General features: G+C 39.8%; 1 protein-coding gene across 20 annotated transcripts in view; it reads left to right on the forward strand.

Moving 5' to 3' along the window:
- LOC114486617 (uncharacterized) overlaps positions 1–13,238 on the forward strand; it is a 323,771-nt gene that overhangs the window by 272,670 nt on the left and 37,863 nt on the right. For 18 of the 20 annotated variants that reach the window (XR_008617910.1, XR_008617908.1, XR_008617909.1 and 15 more), the window contains 2 exons: positions 3,152–7,029; positions 11,937–13,230. The exons of 1 other annotated variant lie outside the window; for it this stretch is intronic. The gene's annotated coding sequence lies outside the window, so the exon portion shown is untranslated. Of the gene's footprint in view, positions 1–3,151; positions 7,030–11,936; positions 13,231–13,238 lie in introns of those variants that run through there. One more of the 20 variants, XR_008617884.1, reaches the window with a different exon arrangement.

Consider the following 13,238-nt stretch of genomic DNA (forward strand, 5'->3'; position numbering starts at 1 on the left):
GGGATCTTCCCGGACCGGGGCACAGAACCCGCGTCCCCTGCATCGGCAGGCGGACTCTCAACCACTGCGCCACCAGGGAAGCCCTAGATAAAAAATTTGAAGAGTATGCGAGCCTTAGCATTAGGTCTCAAATTTAACATTCTAAAACCTAGAATTTATAGCTAACTCTTTCATTTTAAAAATAGTCAGAAAGCTTAATCCTCCCTAGAGCAACTGTAACTCAAACTGGATTGAGTAGAACTTCACATAAGGGGCTGCAGGTCTGGCTCTTGCCTTGAAAATAGTGAGGACCACTGCCAGCAGTCCGCACGGCTTCTTACTCTTGTTTTAGTTTGGGAAGATGTGAGGAGGTGGAATTGAGACAGGCTGGGACCTGGGACACTTTGCTGGGACCTGGGACCATTTGTGGCAGTGCTGCAATGCTTGCACCTGGACACACCTCTCCTTGAGCAACAGATACAAAGAAACCGTATAGGACTAAAAATAACTGCATGCATGCTCAGTTGGGACACATTCTGAACCCAAAAGATACAAAGAGACCAAAAAACCCAACTGCCACTTTTGAAGAGCCTGGAGCAAAAACAGGGTGTTGAGAGCAAAAACAGGGTGTTGGAAGCAACAAGTACTACGCATGCCCCCTGCACACACCACCATCTAAGGGGTGGGCAAACACCTAAGCCACCCCTCTGGAGATACCCCTACCCTCACCCCATATAAGGAACAAGCTTGCCCCCGCTCAGGGAGTGAGCCAGCAAGGGAACCTGTTGTTTGTTCTCGCTCCCCCGCTACAGCAGGGGCCCCAATAAAGCCTTGCCTGAATTCCTTGTCTGGCCTCTAGTCAGTTTCTATTGACTGGGGAAGGCCAAGAACCCCGGTCGGTAACAGAATGGAAAAAAAGAGGAACCAAGTCATCGAGCTTCTGTACTCTACTATCCCTTGCATCCATCCCGTGCTTCTAGTCCATGTTGTATCGACAAATGCAGTAGGGAGTGAGCCAGCAAGGGAACCTGTTGTTTGTTCTCGCTCCCCCCGCTGCAGCAGGGGCCCCAATAAGGCCTTGCCTGAATTCCTTGTCTGGCCTCTAGTCAATTTCTATTGACTGGGGAAGGCCAAGAACCCCGGTCGGTAACAGAATGGAAAAAAAGAGGAACCAAGTCATCGAGCTTCTGTACTCTACTATCCCTTGCATCCATCCCGTGCTTCTAGTCCATGTTGTATCGACAAATGCAGTAGCATCTTAAATCATCTTCTCACTCCTACTCTCTTCCTAATACAGACAACACCAAACTCATTTCCCGAGCGAACCTCCCAGGTTATTTTTCTCCTGTTCCAAAAATATCTTCAATAACTTTTTACCTTGTACTGAATGGATTTAAATGATTGAATTGACTTCTGGCATAAGATTTTAAATTGACTTCTGTAATAAGATTTTTCCCCTTAATTTCCAGTCATCATGCCCTTGAAGTGTGCTCTCCAGTCTTTTAGGAATGTGAAGGGAGTGAGTTGGTAGAAAAACCCTCAGCTAACACGAATGCATTGGAATTACCACTGACATGACACATGTGTGGGGTTACATGAAAATGCATTTCCATCTAAGGTTTTAGTAAATTTATATATGATGTTATTAATATCAGTTCTATAATGTGCTATCGCAGTTAACCAGTTGTGCTTGCCTCGCGCATATGAGGCAAGATCCTCTATTTTGACTATCATCGTTGTTAGCATTATGGGAAAGCTCCCAGGAGATCCACTGTAATTACAGAGCAGATAACTCTTTCCTGTTTCCTCCTCATATATTGAGTGGTCCCATGATGCCTTTAGAATCCAAAGGTCTGAGAGCGTCTTAACTGTAGAGACACCTAGAATCTACTCTCCACAGGGAGCAGAAGGGGTTGGCCAGCACATCTGCAGAAGCTTTACTTCTGATAGAGCACCAGGTGTTTAAATGGGATCTTATCTGGCCTGATAAACAAGCAACTTTCAGAATGTAGACTCCTTATGTTCTAATATTGCCACTCTATGCTGTGTAGCTTTGAGCAGTTTCTGAATCTCAGGTCCCATCTTTGAAAAAGTAAAATAAAAACCAGGATTAAAGGGATATTTGAATACAAATAGTTGGATATCGAACTGAAAGAAACTTCGCCTACAGTTTTTTGTTTGTTTGTTTGTTTCTGGAGAACTAATGTAAGTCAAATCCAGGGAAGGAGAGGTAGCATGGGGTGAAGGAATTTGTATCTTGGCATTTATGAAGACAGATGTTGATGACTGAACCCTCACTAAGGACAGTTCTATGAAAAGACACTCCATGTAGATTCACAAATGCCTTGCAATCATTTAATTCTAGTTCAACATTTTTCTAGTTTGGGGGAAGTGGCATGGAAAATGTATTAACAACCATGAATTAAGAATGGAGGTTATGGGCTTCCCTGGTGGCGCAGTGGTTGCGCGTCCTCCTGCGAATGGAGGTTATATAAGTGGATGTTTCTGCTTTGAAACTACAAATATTACTTCTCTCATTCTGAAACTAGGTAGAACATAGCTTTTAAATGTTACCTGATGGGGACTGCCTGATAAATAATACTTTGATGCAAATACTTATACTTTTTATAAAGATAAATGATAAAAAACAAGCCTCTGTTTGGAGGTATCCATTAGGTGTTTAGAAACATATTATTTTCTTTTTAAAAAAAAAAAAAAAACTAGCTTATCTGCCAGCAGAAATGTAAGTATTATTTAGCACCTGCTAGGTGTTTTGTATGATACCAGGTGCTGTGAAGGATACAGAGACATTTAAACCTTAACAAATATAGTAAAAATGGCATTTAAGCCCCAGTTCCCCAGGAAAGAGAGCCTGTGGTGGAGCTTATGTGCTAATGTTTTCTTGGAGGAGTATAATCCCGAGGGAAGCGAGGAGGAGGGGAAAAATGGATGTGAGTCAGAGAAGGAGGAAAACTAAATACAAATGTTACATTACTGTGTTGGCCAGGGCTTAACAAGGAAAGACGGAATAAATAGGGTGTTTCTGGAGAAGTAACATGGCACGTTGTGCACTGAAATAGCTGGGGGGGAAGGTATAACGAAGAATTTGCCAGCTCCTCATCTTTCCCCTCCCTCCCTCTCCTTCTGTTTCTTGAATTCCCTGCACCTCCAGGTCTGTCCTCCAGCCCTTCTGTGCAGTTCCCCCAGGTCAGCCAGAATCTCCGTGAGCACAGCTGGGAAGGACTTAGGTGCTGGGGATTGTTTGGCTCCAACTGTCCAGGTGCAAAGGAGACCGTTCTGCTGGAAGATGAGGTGATGCCGGTCCGGGTGTCCAGGCTTTCAACCCTGAGGAAGCAGGTTAAGTGGCAGAGGCAAGCAGGGGGCAGATGAGAATAGTCCCATCTGGGGAGGTGCGTAAATTGGGCCTCCAGAAAATGGTGTTTTCTACTGGACAATGGTTTTAAAAAGTGCTTTAGGTGTGCAGAGAATTGAGAGATCACTGGCTCTTTTGGAATTGTTTTTGAGCCTTTATTTTAAGAAAGAAGAGGAAACAAACATTGAAAGTATGCCTGCGTGATGCCAAGACTCATTTGTTTTAAAAGAAAGTTGGAATAAACACCGGATACACAAACTTTGTAGTGGAGAATACAGCATATTCAAAAAGAAACTAAGGAACTTGGAAAGGAAGAGTGAAGGGTCATATGTACCAGATACTAAAATGGATTTAATCACCTTTAAAGAAAGATTTGTACAAATGGTTAGCCAGATAAGATAATTTATATCTTACATTTCATATTTCTGGTGTCAAGAAAAGATCCTCTTTTATTACTTTGACAATCCCTCTTATGACACACAAGAGAAAAATACAAAGTCAACCAAAAATAAATTCCTCATTTCAAGCAAGATGGTGAACAGAAATAGCTAGCCTTTGTTAAGGTTTCTGATTTATTTATGGACTTCTCTACATCATGGAAAACACTTTGGCTACTTTCTTACTGTTCCATAAGGAGAGAAAAGCACTAGTAGATTCATAAAAATTGTAACTTCAAAGAATTGTCTGAGAGGGTGTTTGGAGAAAAAGATCCAGAGACCCAGGCAATGTTACAAGTAAAAAATTAATTTAAATGATCCTAAATTATAAAAATAACAGAAATCATATGTCCACCTTTCTGTTCTAGGCTCACCTTTGTCTTCCCAGAAAATTTTGTATGCTATCCTCTAAAACAGCGCTTCTTGCAGGGTAATGCGTTGTTTGATGTTGAAATATGCAGCAAAATCTGTATAAAAAGCATTTCGTAGAGATAAACAGGAAGTCATTCACTCTTTAAAAAAGACTTGTAAAACTAGTTGCTAATGGCAAAAAGAGCAGCAAAGCTGTGATTTTTGTTAGCTGTGCTTCTAATGAAGCAGGCCTTGCAGGTTGAGGCAAGGTTGGGCCGAGCGGGAGCAGGGAGGGCAGCCTGAAGTCATCTGTCTTGGGTGAGAGCATAGCGCTCTCTCTGCAGTGAACGTGCAGTAATAATTATTCATCTAATTATCTGTGGTTTCTGCTTTTCAGGGAATGCTGCTTTTTTGGACCTTGTATAAATCCTGTGTAGCATTACCTTTACCAAATTGGAAACTGAAGGTCAAGGGTTCTCAATTACTTCTATGCCTCTGAAGTATTCACCTGAGCAGCACACCCAGGGGGTGAAGGGGAGGGTGACATGGGTCCCTTGGAGGGGTGGTTGACAGTCTTGGAACCTCATGCTTTACTTTGACAAACTGCCTCGAGACAGTGGTACGTTCCTTCCAACCCCTTCCAGTTGAGCATATTTGTTGTAAAAATCAAAGAAACTCTTTAAGATTGTGCAGCATAATCTCGGCCAGTTCTGAACAAGAGAAAGCTAAGTGCCTCTGAAGCTTTCAAATACATAAAACAGTCTGTGTGTAACCTCTATATTGCAGAGCCGGGCTGTGCGTGGAAGAGTCTTTCATAGGACTTGTCTCGTTCTGTAATGTGACTTCACCGATCTTAACCGATCATCTTGGGGTGTCTATTATGTTTGGAATGACTGAGCCTCTCTAGGTATTGTTGTAGCTCAAGATCCTAACAGTAGTACAGCACTTCTATAGTCAGTAGAACTTACAAAATGTTAATGTAGCAAGTCTTACCCCAGTTTGAATGAGCAAGATATTTTGCAACGCCTAAAAACTCATTAACATTACTAATATTTGTTTCTTTAGGACAAAAATACTCGATGTTATTCACTTTCACTAGGTGTACAATGCCCACAAGGCTGGACGTCCTGCTGTCAATTTGTTACTATAAACTTTTGTTGAACATTTTATTTGACTCCACATTAGGTCCAGGTATATAAAGATAACTATGTGAAAATTTAAGAAGAGGCAGAAAACCTACCGGACACAAAAAGAACCAAATAAGATAAAGTATAACCATATTTTAATGGAGGGGCAAAGAGTTCAAGTCATATCACTAGACTTTGAAGGCATTATATATTTAAACACAATAATTTCTGAGCCTGGGATATCAAGAAAACTATAATCTTTTCAAGGCATATTTTGTTTAAGAAGGCATGGACAGGCATATACATGTGGATAATCCACCCAGTTGTAGACATAAGATCTATGTACTTTTTTGCATGTAAGTTATAACTCAGTTACCAGAAGGAGGTATATTATGTTACATCCAGCATCATTAAAAAATGGAGGGCTCCTTTGGGTAATCCCTCACCTATTTACCCATTTATTCAGAATATTTGTTACTCAGGGGTTCTGTATAGCTCAGGCTTTCTCTGTTTTACTGTATAGTCTGCATTAGTACATCATTAAATTTCTCTCTATCTCATTACTTTTGGTGAATAATTTAGTTTCTTAAGCATGATCATTAAGTACCTGCTCATTTACCTAATGTTTTTTCAGACATGTACAATATAATTCTCATACTATATTAGTATCACATTTTTCAGTCTCATGTGAGAGACTAAATGCTATAATTATAAAAAGAACTTCACATGTGTCATGCTTTGGGGATTTTCTAGAACACTGGACTAGGTCAGAGCAATTTTCACAGTGGCCACAGATCTAGAACAAATATTCTCGTGCTCTGAAAGCCCTGGCAGCACCCCAGAACCCCAGACTCCAGGGTTGCAGATCCCAGTTTTGAACATTATGAAACTTCCTCCTAAACAATAGAAAAATTGATTCTGTGGTTAGAAAGCCTGTGATTAGCTATAAGGCAGGCTAAAAATGTGAATTTATGCAGTTTGGAGAAGGCATAGAGATAATGTCAACTTTAATTACTGTTTTTTCCAAACACAGAGGATAGGCCAAAGGTCATGAGTGGAAATTAAAGAAAAATGGAAAACAGATGTTAGGGAAGCTCGCTATAGGAATGGAAACACAAGCAGCACTGAATACTATTAAAGAAAAAAAAGACCACTGCAAAAAAAAACACACAAAAAACCAGAAAGTGAGGATCTTATGAAAGTTCTATTTTCATAATGGTATGTTTAAAATAGTTTGACTTTTAAATATTTTACTAAGTGATTTAATTTCATGTATTCTTTTCCTTACATTTAGAGACATAATGCAGGAGCAAAAGGAGATCTTAAAACCCACCATTATAAACGCTGTCTGAAAAGATGATGCCGACAAAAAGTCTCTCCTTAACAACTGAAAATCCAGGCATTCCTCCCCAGCCCCACCCCAAGTATCAAACTTTAACAAACAAAAGTTTTTCTTTTCTTTCAATTGACAGTGGTAGTCACTTTTTAAAATACATTTATTCTCAAATCATCTTTCCATTAGGACACTTGAATAAGTTTCCTTGACATTAACAAGAGCTATGCAGATTTACTATGGTGAGAAATAGGTACTTAGGCAGAAATTCATTTAGATTATAAAATACATCATAATGACTCTCCAATGAATTGCTGACTTTGTTGGTATATCAAGAAGATCTATGTGTTTTGACATGTTTTGACTTTTATATATTATCTTCAGCTAAAGTAAAGGAAGATATTGCAAGATCAACGAAAATACATAAATGTGAGTATAATGTCTTGAAATCTTATAAAGAAACACACAATGGACACCTAGAGTCTATCCTGAAAGTTCTTCCTTTGTTATCTTTTAGAAAGTCAGATAAGAGTCATAAGAATTAAAAAGAGCTATTGTAAGTTGGTTAAAAAGGAATTTCCAAAATTTAAAAGCACGCAGAAAAAGAAGAGAAATTATTCAAAATACATATTCCTCAGCATATCTTTTCACCAGAAAGCCCCCACTGATGATTTTCTTATGTCTCTCTGTATTAGTTTTGTTTAGTATTAATCAATTGACTTGAACGTTGACAAAGGGGACTTGGCACGAATCTGCAGTAGGTATGTAATTAAGAGGATGTAATTAAGGGTCACTGCTGGGTGCATTTACATTAGAGATGTAATTATGAAGAAAGAAAAGTCAGTGCAAGAGGCAAGGCATGAATGCCGAAGGTGGACTTGGAAACCCAGAAACTAAAATGAGTTCCTTTGTAGGAGGAACTTCCACAGTCATCCCAGTCATGTGCTCTAAGGGCAGAGACAGCAGTGGAATAAGGAAGAGCCTGGGAGCCACCACGTCCAGACTCATCAGCCTCTAGCAAATCATTTCCCTTGTCTTCTCTTGCTCTCATCCTAGCCTGCCAAATGAAATCCACGACATACCATTTTTATGTGCATTCTTATTTTCTTATGAGTAGACACATTAACATGATGGGTTTAACCGTAGTTCATCTTATTTATGAGCCTCCGGTTGAATGTTAATAGCCTGAAGTCAAATATCAAGCACAAGAATTTAGAGCTAAAGATCTTGCAAGCCCTTCTTACTAACTATCCAACAGGATCGCGATCCAGCCAGTCTTGTTTCTTTAACTGTTTTAATTTTATCAACAGTGAACACTTACCATGCTTATTAAATGCTAGGCACTGTCCTAAGTGCTTTAGATACGTTAACTCATTTAATTCTAACGATAGCCACATGAGACAGCTATTATTATTATTATAGTCTCCATTTTAAATTTGAGACAGCTTAGGCACAGAGTGGTTAAGTAATTTGCCCAAAGTCACACAGCTAGTGAGTGGCAGAGCTGGGTATGACTCTGGAATCTATGCTCTTAACCACCATACCACTGCCTCAGGCTTTCCACAGTTGTCAAATAAATCATTTTATGATCATCTTTTATTGTTGGAAGAGGTCAAAATTATTGGATTGGGAGTGTGCTTAATTTGTTCATGTTGTACAGAGAGTGATGGGGAGTTCCCCCCACCTACAAGTCTGTTTCATGTGTTGAATACACCACTTGCACCGTGCCACACATCTCTAGACATATTATCTAATATCACCACGTACATTCATCATCATCCTGTCTGTAGTGTGAATAACTCATAGCCTCAACATTAGAAAGATAAACTGATTCATAATAAAACAAGACAAGATTAAGTTTGAAGACTAATTAAAAAGAAGGAAGCTGATCTCATGTCCATTAAATTTCTAGTTTGGTCTGTTTGGAAAACATCCAAAACGTTAATGTGTGTCTTTTACTGAAAAGTAATAAAAATTCAGGACTGGTGGGAAATTAGGTAAGGGTGAAAAGAGAGGAGGAGACACGAAATATGAAACTGAGAAGACTTTACAGTAGAATTCCTTTGCCTCATATTATACAGAGCCTTCATATAGAGGAAAAGGTTAACCTTAGATCCATCTTGCCCTGCATATCAGTAATCTTTATTATTAAGACACAACAAGTTACTTCATAATTATTTTCTTCCGGCCAACCAGCTGTGGTTACTCAAGGCAGATTAACTAGAACCTGATGGATTTCAGCCCCTGTTCAGCAATGCCAGCCAAACACTATAATTACACAGGATGCAGGCTGAGATAATGTTGACCTTGTACTTCGAGATAGACCTAGATAAGTTGAACTGTCGGATTTGCAGGCCAGGCTTTTCAATCACTGGTGCTGTATCTGTGAAGAGAAAGCGACAGGAAAGAAAAAAAACCCCAAAACCTCTCATCGTTTTAGCTGTCCTGAAAGAAGGTATCTAATAAAGGCTACGCCTTCAAGAGATAGGAGTAGATTCACCCGTTTAGAGCTTAGAGAGCTGGGGGGAGGATGTGCCTCCCTGCGGTGCACGTAATCCCGTCTTTTCTGAGCCCGTATATCCTGTGGACAGGGTGTGCGACAGCCTTTCCATTTGGCAGTTTGCACGGCGCACTGCTCATGTTATGAAATTTACATTAAGTTGGAAAAACAGTCCTTGTCATACTTTATCCTTTTGGAGGAAATGGATTTCCTTAATAAGAGCACTGCTTTATTTCCCCCATGAATTCCGATAGGGAACACATTCCTGGATGGCGTTCTACCAAAGAGACAGGCTGGGAGGGAATGGCTTATTATTCTAAAAAGTTTAATGACCCAGAAGCAAAATATTTTTGGTCCTTACATTATGGGCATAAATGCTTATTATCAAGTGCCAAGGCCTCTGAGATACAACTGTTGGAAATCAACCAAAGATGCGGGATCTGGGCGGTGGGGTGGGTATTTATTAATGGTTAATGAATAATTCCCTAAATCACTTGGTTATTATTAACTAGTTCAAAATGCCTCACGTCCCGGTCTTTGTAACCATATTAAACTATGCAGAAGTTTCCTTGCCTTAGTAAACTTTAAGTGTGAAAATATTTCATACATATCAGACTTTCTGCTGTGTTTTCCTTTTAGTTTAGTGCGTTCTGAAGCTCTTCATATCGAGATGTTTGTGCTTTTGCCCAGGGCCATCCTTTCCAAGGGGTTTCCATACACTTTCACTTGGTGAACTCACATTCATCTTTCAAAGCCTGCATCAGGATTCCTCCACACCTCTGCCATTTTCACTATCATGTTCCTTTTCCTTTCTTCTAGTAATTAATTGCTCCTTCACCTCGGGTTCCAAGTATAATATCCCTGCCTCTATTACCCCATGTATCATATTATTACTATGATGATTAGTTAATAGGCCATTTCTCCAGCTGGAACTCTTTAAGGACATAGAGGCTTATTTGTCTTTGATCACCAGCACAAAAGCAGCAGGAGCGCGGTAGGCATTTAATAAATGTTTGTTGACTGTAAGGGTGCGTGAGTAAACAGTAAAACAAGTCATTCTAAAGAAAGAGATTAGTCTTTAGGACAGCTGCTGGCTTTTGATTCTTTCAAAACATCAGTGAAGCAGGGCTGTGTTTTCTCATATGTAAAGCCCATCGTAGACTGAGAGGCACCTGAGAGAAGGCATTGCTCTTAAGAGTATATTAAGACTCTCCTTCTCTGGTCTTCATTTCCTCTTCATAGAGAGGACAAACATTCCTCTCAGCTCTCTAGAAGGATTTGTAAAAGAAGCATATCTAGCTTCTCTCCACCCCCTCACTCACTCCCCTCCACGGATTGTTGAAAATGGGGAAGGAACAAAGCAGAGCTGGCTTACTGTTTTCTGGGTCCTCACGATATTTCTGCTGCTGTGCTTTTTACCCCCTGGCAGCGCCACAGGGGAAGCTTGCATCTTTCTGGGGGTGGGGTTTGAGTATTTTTCATGCAGTGTTATTTATTAGTCCTGCAGAAGAATGCAGCTTATCAGTAACAAAGCTGTTCATCTTTATTGGTAACAAAGGTGCTATCTGACCTCCATTTGTCTGACTCCTATGTCCATGTTTCCTAAGTAGATATTTATTGCTTTCCCCCCAGATAACTCCAGTACAATGTCTCTAGTTGTGCTTTCCCAGAATATTGTGGAATTATAAAATTTCAGTGAACTCATTATAAGCACACTGAACTTAATTTAAATTTAATATTTAAAAATACAGAATCACAGCAGAGATATCAAATAATCTTATTTCCTCAAAAACTATTTCAGAATCATTCAAAACATGTCTTTTTTTTTTTTTTTTCACAGAGTGACATCAGATTTACAGAGGTCTAAGCCCTCATCCGTTACAAATATTGAATACAGCCCTCCTTCTGGTTGATTAGACCATTTAGTTTCAGCTTGAATCTAGTAATGGGAAACTTACTAACTCTTGGAACTTCCTGTTTGGTTGTTGGATAATTCCAGGAATTAGAGAGTACTTTATTTTATTAAACAAAAATTTGCTTCTTTGTAAATTTTACTAGTTCTACTCTCTGGTGGAATAAAAGCAAATCTATTTTATACTTTTTCCATGATACAGCTTTAGATATTTAACATATTTCCTTGAAATCAAGGACCATATGTTTTTTATCTGAATACCCCCTCTCTGCTTAATATTAATAAAGCAAACATCTTTTGAGCACCAGGCAGTATGCCTGGTGTCGGTCATAGAAAAATGAATAAGACATGGTTCCTTTCCTCATAAAGCAAACATGTACATGTAAAGAAGTGTTTCCAAATCATTGTGTAAATTGCTGCAATGAAAACATGTACAAAATGCAAAGGAACTCAAGAAAGGGGAGATCTCATACTGCACAGGAGAAGAAGCTATGACATAGCCATAGAACAAAGGGTATTTTCATGAATCTTAAAAGAGGAGTTTTCCAAGTAGAAAAAGAAGGGAGAAATTTTCCAGTCAGTGATAACAGCATGTGCAAAGGCACAGAGGAAAGAGAGATTGTAGTACACGTAGTGAACATAAGAGTTCAAGGTGGCTGAAGCATGGGTGAGTGTGTGAAGAGTGGTAGATGAACCCAGAAATGAAGATGAATTCAGAGTACAAATAGCATCTTGTACCCTCGAGGATATGGATGTTGACCTACAGGTGAAGGAAAGCCATTGTAAGATTTCAAATAGGAAAGTGACCATATTAGACATTTCAGAAGGATCACATAAGCTGTTGTATGATGGATATGGTATGAAATTAAAAGCGGGAGAGCTGTTTAGAAGGTTTTTCTTTGTTTCCTCTTTTAATTTTTGCAGTGGTCCAGCTGACTGCTGAATAAGAATCAGTGAAAATGGAGAGAAGAGAAAACGATGGATATGGATATTTAGCCTGTAGAATAAATAGGATTTTGTGGCTGGACGAAGATGGAGTGAGGGAGGGAAGAAATTTAGGAAATAAGTCTGGCTTTGAACAGATTTGGTTTCTTTGGGGTGTTCAAGTGAAAAAAATCCCGAATACAACAGATATTATAGCAATGAATCTTGGAGGTGTATGCTGAGACTGATAATATCAAGAACTGGAATTATTTAACAGATGAGTAGTGCTTGAACCATGGGAAAGCAGAGTGCAAGACAATGCTATGATCAAGACCCTGGGGACCATTAACACTTCAGGGACTGCCAGCAAAGCAGACTTAGAAGGATTGCTCAGAGAGGTAAGAAATAAACCGAGAGAAAATAGTTCTACAGAAGCCAAGACAGAAGAGATTTTTCTGGAAGTAGGGATAATCCCTCATTGTCAGAGGCTGCAGAAAGGTCATGTTAAACAAGAACTGATAAACTAAGCCATTATTGATTGCCCTTAAGAGTGATTTGAGCAAGTGGAGACGGTGAGGAAACAGAGATGCTGTTTTCCAGATAGTGGCTTGACCAGGTGTTCTATAAATAGATATATAAAAATATATGAATATTTGGGCATCTTGGGGTCGTCTATTTGTCTATTTGGTTTATTGTTTTGCCTCACCACCCTCTAAAAACAATGTTAGGCTCAACAGATTTTAATACCAGACTTAATATTAAGATGGGAATATTTGCTGAGCTGTGCAGAGGACAGGCTCTTGGTGCTCCAGCCAGGCATCAGGGCTGTGCGACGGAGGTGGAGAGCCAAGTTTGGGACACTGGTCCACAAGAGACATCCCAGTTCCACGTAATATCAAACAGTGAAAATCTCCCATAGATCTCCATCTCAACACCAAGACCCAGCTCCACTCAACGACCAGCAGACTATAGTGCAGGACACCCTATGCCAAACAACTAGCAAGACAGGAACTCAAACCCATCCATTAGCACAGAGGCTGCCTAAAATCATAATAAGGCCACAGACACCCCAAAACACACCACCAGACGTGGACCTGCCCACCAGAAAGACAAGATCCAGCCTCATCCACCAGAACACAGGCACTAGTCCCCTACATCAGGAAATCTACACAACCCACTGAACCAACCGTAGCCACTGGGGACAGACACCAAAAATAACGGGAACTACGAACCTGCAGCCTGCCAAAAGGAGACCCCAAACACAGTAAGATAAGCAAAATGAGAAGACAGAAAAACACACAG

The sequence above is a fragment of the Physeter macrocephalus genome, chromosome 7, assembly GCF_002837175.3.
Source record: "Physeter macrocephalus isolate SW-GA chromosome 7, ASM283717v5, whole genome shotgun sequence".
Taxonomy (NCBI): domain Eukaryota; kingdom Metazoa; phylum Chordata; class Mammalia; order Artiodactyla; family Physeteridae; genus Physeter; species Physeter macrocephalus.